The 7160-nt window shown below is 48.4% G+C and overlaps 1 long non-coding RNA gene across 3 annotated transcripts; it reads right to left on the reverse strand.

Annotated features, from left to right (window-relative positions):
- Window positions 1-227: 227 nt before the first annotated feature.
- LOC102376668 lies at window positions 228-5954 on the reverse strand. 3 transcript variants are annotated; one of them, XR_003092245.1, is made up of 4 exons: window positions 5817-5954; window positions 830-952; window positions 523-601; window positions 228-402 (listed from the first exon to the last, which is right to left on the reverse strand). It is a non-coding gene; the product is annotated as an uncharacterized LOC102376668 (long non-coding RNA). The 3 variants fall into 3 exon arrangements; XR_001359148.2 differs by having other exon boundaries at window positions 830-939; window positions 5817-5951; XR_001359147.2 differs by lacking the exon at window positions 5817-5954 and having other exon boundaries at window positions 830-1333.
- Window positions 5955-7160: the final 1206 nt, after the last annotated feature.

Below are 7160 nucleotides of genomic sequence, written 5' to 3' on the forward strand. Positions count from 1 at the left end.
ATTCAGTTGAAAGTTGAAAGGTGAGGAGTATAAAATATAAGCTACAAATGCCATGGCACACAAATAGATAAAAATACCAAAATACAAGGGGAGATACAAAATGCGCACACACAAATTTTAAAACACAATTCCTTATCTTAAAGTGAAAGAGAGAGGAAGGAAGAAAAGGTAGAAAAAGAGAAACATATCCAAAGAGGGGAGAGCAAATGCAGGCAAGAGAAAAAGGGGGCTTTCTGCTACAGGTGTGGTCAGCACTTTTCCCAACTGACCCCACCCACCCCCGAAATGCAATCTGTGAAAGAAAAAACAACTGACACAATTTCAAACTTTGGAATTTTTATATACTTTAGGCTTCTTTACTGTCAATATTGAAAATGTTCAATCTCCGATGTCCATAGTGTTCTTCAGGGAAGGGAAGGAAAAAAAAAAGAATGGGGTTTTTAACTAACAAAAGTCAAAACACCACTGCCTGCCTGCAGACCCTCTCCCCTCCTCCCCCCAGGTCATTGGGACATTCATTACCTCTATATCACCAGGGACGCTTCATAGTTTGGGGGGATGGTCTGGCAGGCAGCATTCATCTTGACTAATCTCTGTGGTTCTGGAATGGGAATGTGAATTATAAGAAATAGGACGGTTGGAAATATTGAAGGGTTAAAGGGCAGGTAGGTAGGTACCAAACTCCCGAAAATTAGAAAATTAACATTCTGCTGATGCCTCTGTATTGGGCAGTGCTGAACACCGTGGTGGTGGGCAAAGTGGGCTGGGATGGGAATGATCAGAAATAGGAAGGTTTAAAATATTGAAGGGTTAAGGAAGGGCTACCTACCACACTCTGTAAAGTTGCAAAATTACCATTCTTTACAAATGTTATTTCTTTCTTTATTCTTCCCTTCTTCTGGGTGTACCTCCTCCTGTTGGGTATCTGGATCTGTGCACCTAGATAAGAAATCTGCAACCTTATTAGCAGGACCAGGCTGATGGAAAATTTGAATGGCTGCAATGCTAATGCCCACCTAGTAATTTAAGTGTTATCCATTTTCGCTTTACAGAACCATTGAAGAGGGGCATGATCTCTTATTAAGTGGAACTCTCAGTCCATAAGATAGTACCTAAAGTACTCTATGGCCCGTTTAATAACCAAACATTCTCTTTCGATGGTAGCATACCTCCTTCCAGTGGTATTCAACTTACATAGGCGATGGGCCTTTTGATTCCATTGTGCTGAGCTGGCTTCCTATCCCCCACACTAGATCGGGCTGGACTGACTCCCTGCCCCCAGCCCGATCTATCATGGGGGATGGGAAGTCAGCCCAGCTGGACTGACTTCCCACCTGCAGCGCTATGGTTGAAACATTTTGATGTTCGAAACGTTTTGATTAGCCCCGGTTTTTTTGAAGGCTGTTTCGAAGCCCTTTGTTTCATTTTGATTTTGCTGTTTCGACCTCGAAATGAGTTGAAACAGTGTCGAAACGAAACGGCTGGCAAAATTTCGCACAGCCCTAGCATCTCCAGGCCAGGAGTGTGAGGAGCTATGGGGTACTCACTGGGAATGCCTCCCCGGCCAGGAGCACCAACCCAACCCGAACAGGACCTCCGCGCTGCCCTAGCCCAGTCTTATCACCTCAGCAGGTGAGGTGGATTGGGGCAAATCCGCAGCCGGGGCAATATCCTGGGGCTGGAGGCAGAGCTAGGGAGCAGAGGCAAAGAAGGAGGAACCCCCAGGAGGATGGAGGCTGGGAGCACCTGATGGTAGACTGACACCTGGGAGCTGGGTAAGCGCCTGATCGGGCTCTGGGGTGCAGAAGAACCCCATTAAAGTCAGGGAAGAAAAGGGAAGAGAAAAGAAAGGAAAGGAAGCCAAGGAGGATGGATACTCTAGAGCCAGGGATGCCAGTTGTTTTGTTTGTTTAGAACAGAAATCAAGAGCCGCTGGCTGCCAAGTATTCCCAGCGCAGCAGCCACAGGAAAGAAGATTGTTAACCAAAGGGTGAGAGACCCGGGAGAAAGGCAATGAAATCCAGCCTCTCCAAGGGCCCTGGAGCCCAGACCCGAGGGAAAAAGGAAGCCAGGGTTGGCTGAAGAAAGAGGAGAGTGAAAGCAGTGTCCTCTCACAGTTGACTTTTACAATTTCGTTAAAGTTTTTTTTTGGCTCGTTAAGCAGCTGCGTGCCACCAATCAAGCACAGCGTGGTCCCAATCGGCCCGGAGGGTAAAAGCCTGGTAACAACCCAAGGGACCAACAGGACCTGCTTCCCGGGGAGTCAAGATCTTCCAAGTGTCTTAATGCTAAAAATAAAAGGAAAGGAAAGGAAGGAACCTCTCCAGTCTAGTTATTCAGCTACTTTCCCTGTTTGTGGCCTCGGGAACTGGGGCAGGAACTGGCAGTCGGTCTCAGTGGGGGCGGGTAGTTACCACCTCCCTTTCATTAACATCTCCAATAATTAAAAGACAGATCAAAGTCGTGGCAGGCGGGAAGAGAGAAAGCGTAAGAACACCAACTTAGACCGACCAAAGGTTGTGTGCACCCCTGAACGGGCCAGTGAATGTCCATCGGACAAAAGGGCACATGCCCATATCCAGTGACTACCCAACAAGGAGGAGTTCTAAAGTGCAATAGCAGTGCTTAGACATCCCGTGCGGTAATGGGGATAGTTTATAAGATGCTGCTGCTACCAACTTGCCCAGAGTTCATTCCTTTTCATTATTTTCCTCTGCTCCACTCTATAGTCCTATTCACCAAGAAACCCTCTGCCTTAAAGAAACCTTCTGTGGTTAAACTACAGCAAATCAGAAGTTGGACCTTCTTCATTGGAGGTTTTTGAGAAGGAAGTAGAGAGGCATCAGTTGGGGATGGTCTGGGAACAGCAAATCCTCCATATGTGCAGGGGACCCTTGCAGTCCCTTCCAAACCCATGCATTCCTGAGGATGTGTATGATACTGTGTTTTGGTGTCTACAGTGAGAGGCAGTGGAGACACTGCCCCTCCACAACCGCTGTTGACAATAAGATGTCTGGGTTATGCTTGACTAAGCAGGTATTTTGTATATGTAAGGAGGGAGGTTGGAATTCCTAGTGCCCAAGGCTAGCCCATTATAAAGAGTCCCCGCGCATTGCTTGATTGCTCTCAAGGGTGCTCTGGTTAGCATGGCAAGGGCCTGTGTGTTAGTCATGCTCCCAGTGCCAGAACCAGTAGCCATGATGCAGTTTGCATAGAATCAGCTTTCAGTCTCATCTCCTCGGTTTTTCTGGTTTACAAGAACTGTTTTAGATTTCTGATCGATGTCCTGATTCAGGACAGGAAATAATGTTGAATACATCAAATTCCTGCAGAATGAGAAAAGCGTTTCTCAGCTGTACTCATAACAGGCTGGATTCACCATCAGCCCACAGGGACACTAGTCCAGAATAAAGCTGCATGTGGAGAGTATAGAGAAGGGAAGACATTCATGGCTCTTCTCCTACCCTTATTTGTAGTCCATTCATACAACAGGGCACAATTGCTGACCTTGAATTCAGGGGGCTGCTCAAAATGCATCTCAACAGAGCTAGCTAGGACCTTTCTACCACCTGTGTAGCTGTGGCCCACATGGCCACAGATGTTACTGGTGCCCATTGGCATTTAGGCATTTATTAACATCCAAGCCACAGTATTTGATTTGACCTGACCTGATTTGACTGACAAATACCTTGTCTCCAAATTTGCTTGCCTTTAGTTTTATCAACTAACCCCTTGGCTTCCTATCATGTAATGGCAGTATGCCAGAGGTGTCAGAAAACCATGGATCACTTTCCATTGTGCCCTTCATAATCTTAGATCCCTCTATTGTATCTTCCTCAAATCCTCTTCTCTTCCAGGGGAAAAAAAATCCCCAACTCTTTCACTGGGATTAATCTCCCTGAGGGAAGGGGACATGCTATCACATTCACTGTGAGTGTTCTGTCCTAGAACACAGGTGCCCCATGTAACCCAGGAACAGATCAGAAGAGGACTCCAATTGCAATCATATGAACCCCCACCCGGGCATCTAACCACCTCTCTCCACCCTGCCCTAGATATTCAGGGACCCAAACCTGCTTGTGTTAGAGACTCTGAGCCATATAAAGTCTTAAACCATTTCTAAGAGGTACCAGGATAACCCAGCTCTGGAGCAAGGGCTTTGCCTTAAGCTTCTGCTTCTGTTTGTCAAGTATCAGACGCTCCCTTTCCTTGCTCCTGATTTGCATCCTCCTGGTTGGAATCCCCTGTGGCCTCCCAGCACTGTCTCAATGTATCACGCTAACTATACATCGTGATTGAATGCAAGGAGGTGGCAGTTGAGACGGGGGGAGGAGGTAGATTATAGGCTTGCCCCCTGCCAGAGGAGTGTCGGTGGTCCCTGGTCAATGAAAGGCAGCATGTGACTAGACCCCCCAGAAGGAGGAAGGGTGGGATCACGAGGAGACAGTTCTGAGCTCAGACTGCATGTGTGAGGAGACATGTTCAACCAGGTAGAAAATATTTGACTTAAAACTTTTCCCACAGTCAATCAGTTGTCTTTCTGAAGGGTTCAGGGACCAGTGAAGCATGAACATGACCCTTCCTGTTTTATCTGTGGAAGAAGTAGAGAGACCTGGGGTGCAGCTCCACTTTTACTCCTAAACAGCAGACCTCAGAGCAGTGTACCCAGTTCTGCTGTGCCACTCACCACAGAGCCGTGTACTCCAGCTTTACCCTGAACCTGAAATAGCCCCTGTATCTGTCAGGTCTTCATCTCAGAGCCTAAATTGGGTCAGTCCTCCCCTGGCTATCACAGCTGGCATCATCTGCCCACTCAGGAACACACAGTGACATGAAGCCCTGAGGACCTCTGAGGAGAGCTTGCATTGTCAAAGCCATCTTGTTGGTACCCTCTTTATCTCTACCTGCAGAGGTTTCCTAGTGCAGCCAACTTGCACACACAAAGCAGGTTGTTCTGGGCACACACTGGTGTTTGCACATATAGTTCCAGCCTTTGCACATATAAATGTATACTGCTGTTGCATGCCTGATGGATTCACCCTCCATCATGCTTTCCTGCAATTCCAAAGTCACAAGATTGCAGAGGGGGTGAACAGATTGTTTTTTGTGCATAGTTAGGGAGCCCGTCAGGGGAAACCACAGCACAGAGATCCCTGTGTATCTCATGCTGAAGGAGCCCCCAGAAATCAGAAGTCCTGTGTGCCAAAAGGAAACCCATAAAGCCAAGGCAATGGAAACCTCCTCCACTTTCTGTCAGCCTCACATTTCCATGCCCAGAGCAGAAGAATGAATGCTCTGAAACATAAGATGTTAAATTATGGATTTCAAGTGGCTCCTGGTTGCTGTGTTCCCGCCATCTCTGTCTCATGTTCCATAAATAGACAACTTGTTAGTACTGAGTATATGGATATCCTTTAGTCTAAAGCCGAAACAATAGCCCTGGGTTGCCAGTGGGGTGAGGCAAGTATTGCACTAAATTTAAAAGAGAGACATTTGCTATAGTCTCTGCCTACACAGTCAGGAGTAGCTGACAATACCCAAACCTCAGCTTTCCTTTCTCAAGCCCCATAAAACTGCCTTTGTCTGGGGATCCAGTTGCACTCTGAGACCAGGATTTTGAGTTCTGGCACAAAAAGCACAGGACTCCTTCTGTGAAAATCCTGGGCATATCATGGCATTCAGGCATTGCTGTGTCCTGTTCTGCACATGGAAAATGGGAGCATGATTCTCTCCCTGGAGGGCTGGTGTGTGATGACTCCTGCACTGAGAGGCTCAGAGCGTGAATCTTGGCAGTGGTGTGTAGCTAGCAGGCTTACCTTTTCAGAGCTTGGGTTGCTCCCAGGATAGAGGGTCTGCTGTTTGTTTGGTGGAGCCCACCCACCAATCCGGAGGCAGCACAAGGGAAGCAATGCCCCGCCCTTTTCCAAAGGGAGGGGGCAAGGAGCAGCTGGACCTGAATTGGAAGTGCTCCAGCCAGGTCCGGAGAACTTTGAGGGGGTGGACCCCTGAAGAATATAAAGGGGAGCATGCTCACCACGCTGGGGAGAGACGATGAGGGTCAGTGAGAAAAGAGGAGTTTGAGACAGCCATCCTTGGGACCCTGCTTGAGCTTCAGCATTGAGCGAATTGGCGCACGGGGATCAGGCTCTAGGAGCCACTCAAGGCGGCTTGAGTCTGCAAACCTGGCAAGCAGCTGAGCAGTCGGTGTGCAGATTGGCACACAGAGAGCTGTCCCTGGGAGCAGCTTGAGGCTGCTCAGGCCCACACAATGTGCAGATCGGCACACGAAGAGCTGATCCTGGGAGCAGCTTGAGGCTGCTCGGGCCTCACCCAGTGCATGGGTTGGCGCACGAAGGACCAGCCTGAGAGCAGCTTGTGGCTCTAAAGTTAGCCCTGGCCCTAGGCCGAGTGACCGGAGCTCTGCCTTTAACTAAAAGAGCCCCGGTGCCCAGAGCAGGGCCCAGGAAAAGGAGGACCCTGGAACCAGAGCCTGTAAGGGTTCAGCTTCTGCGAGAGAGCCCTGGGCTGCCCACTGCAGGGCACCAGGCCAACGAGGAGAGCCGAAGGCGCTGCTGGGAGAGGCTGTCGTGGGATCGGCCTCCAGGGGATGAGTCTTGGCTGCTTCAGAGAGGAAGCGTGAGTTGCTGGAGAAGCAGGCCCTGCAGGGGAGCCCACACAGGATCGGAGGGTCTGCCGCCTCCAACCTCCATTGCGAGAGGGGTGTATCCACATCCCAGGGCCCTGTCATATTGAATGAAATAGTTTGAATGTTTGTAAAGGTTGTCCATTAGCCAGTTTCAGGAAGAAGATAGGATTTATCTCCTTATCTAGCTCATTGTTTTGAGGCTACGTGCAAGATGTCTTGACTTCACTTAAAGCCTTAATTTAAATTGTATCTTTAGAAGTTTTTTACAAAGAAAGCAAATATCCTGAATTCCGAGACATCAAAGCCTAAGGCCTTTTAACCAAATTGCTAAGAAAAGGGTATTTACAGTGATATGGAAGAAGTCTCCCCAAAATGCTCAACAAAGGTAATTTCTGTTGAGTAAGATCCGAGCCCAAATTTGGGAGTTATGATAAGTTGAGTAGGAGGAGCCCACTGACGGCAGCTCACTCAATAAAAACCTGTAACTTACTGTCCCAATTTGGAGGTGACTTCA

The sequence above is a fragment of the Alligator sinensis genome, unplaced genomic scaffold (assembly GCF_000455745.1).
Source record: "Alligator sinensis unplaced genomic scaffold, ASM45574v1 scaffold203_2, whole genome shotgun sequence".
Taxonomy (NCBI): Eukaryota; Metazoa; Chordata; order Crocodylia; family Alligatoridae; genus Alligator; species Alligator sinensis.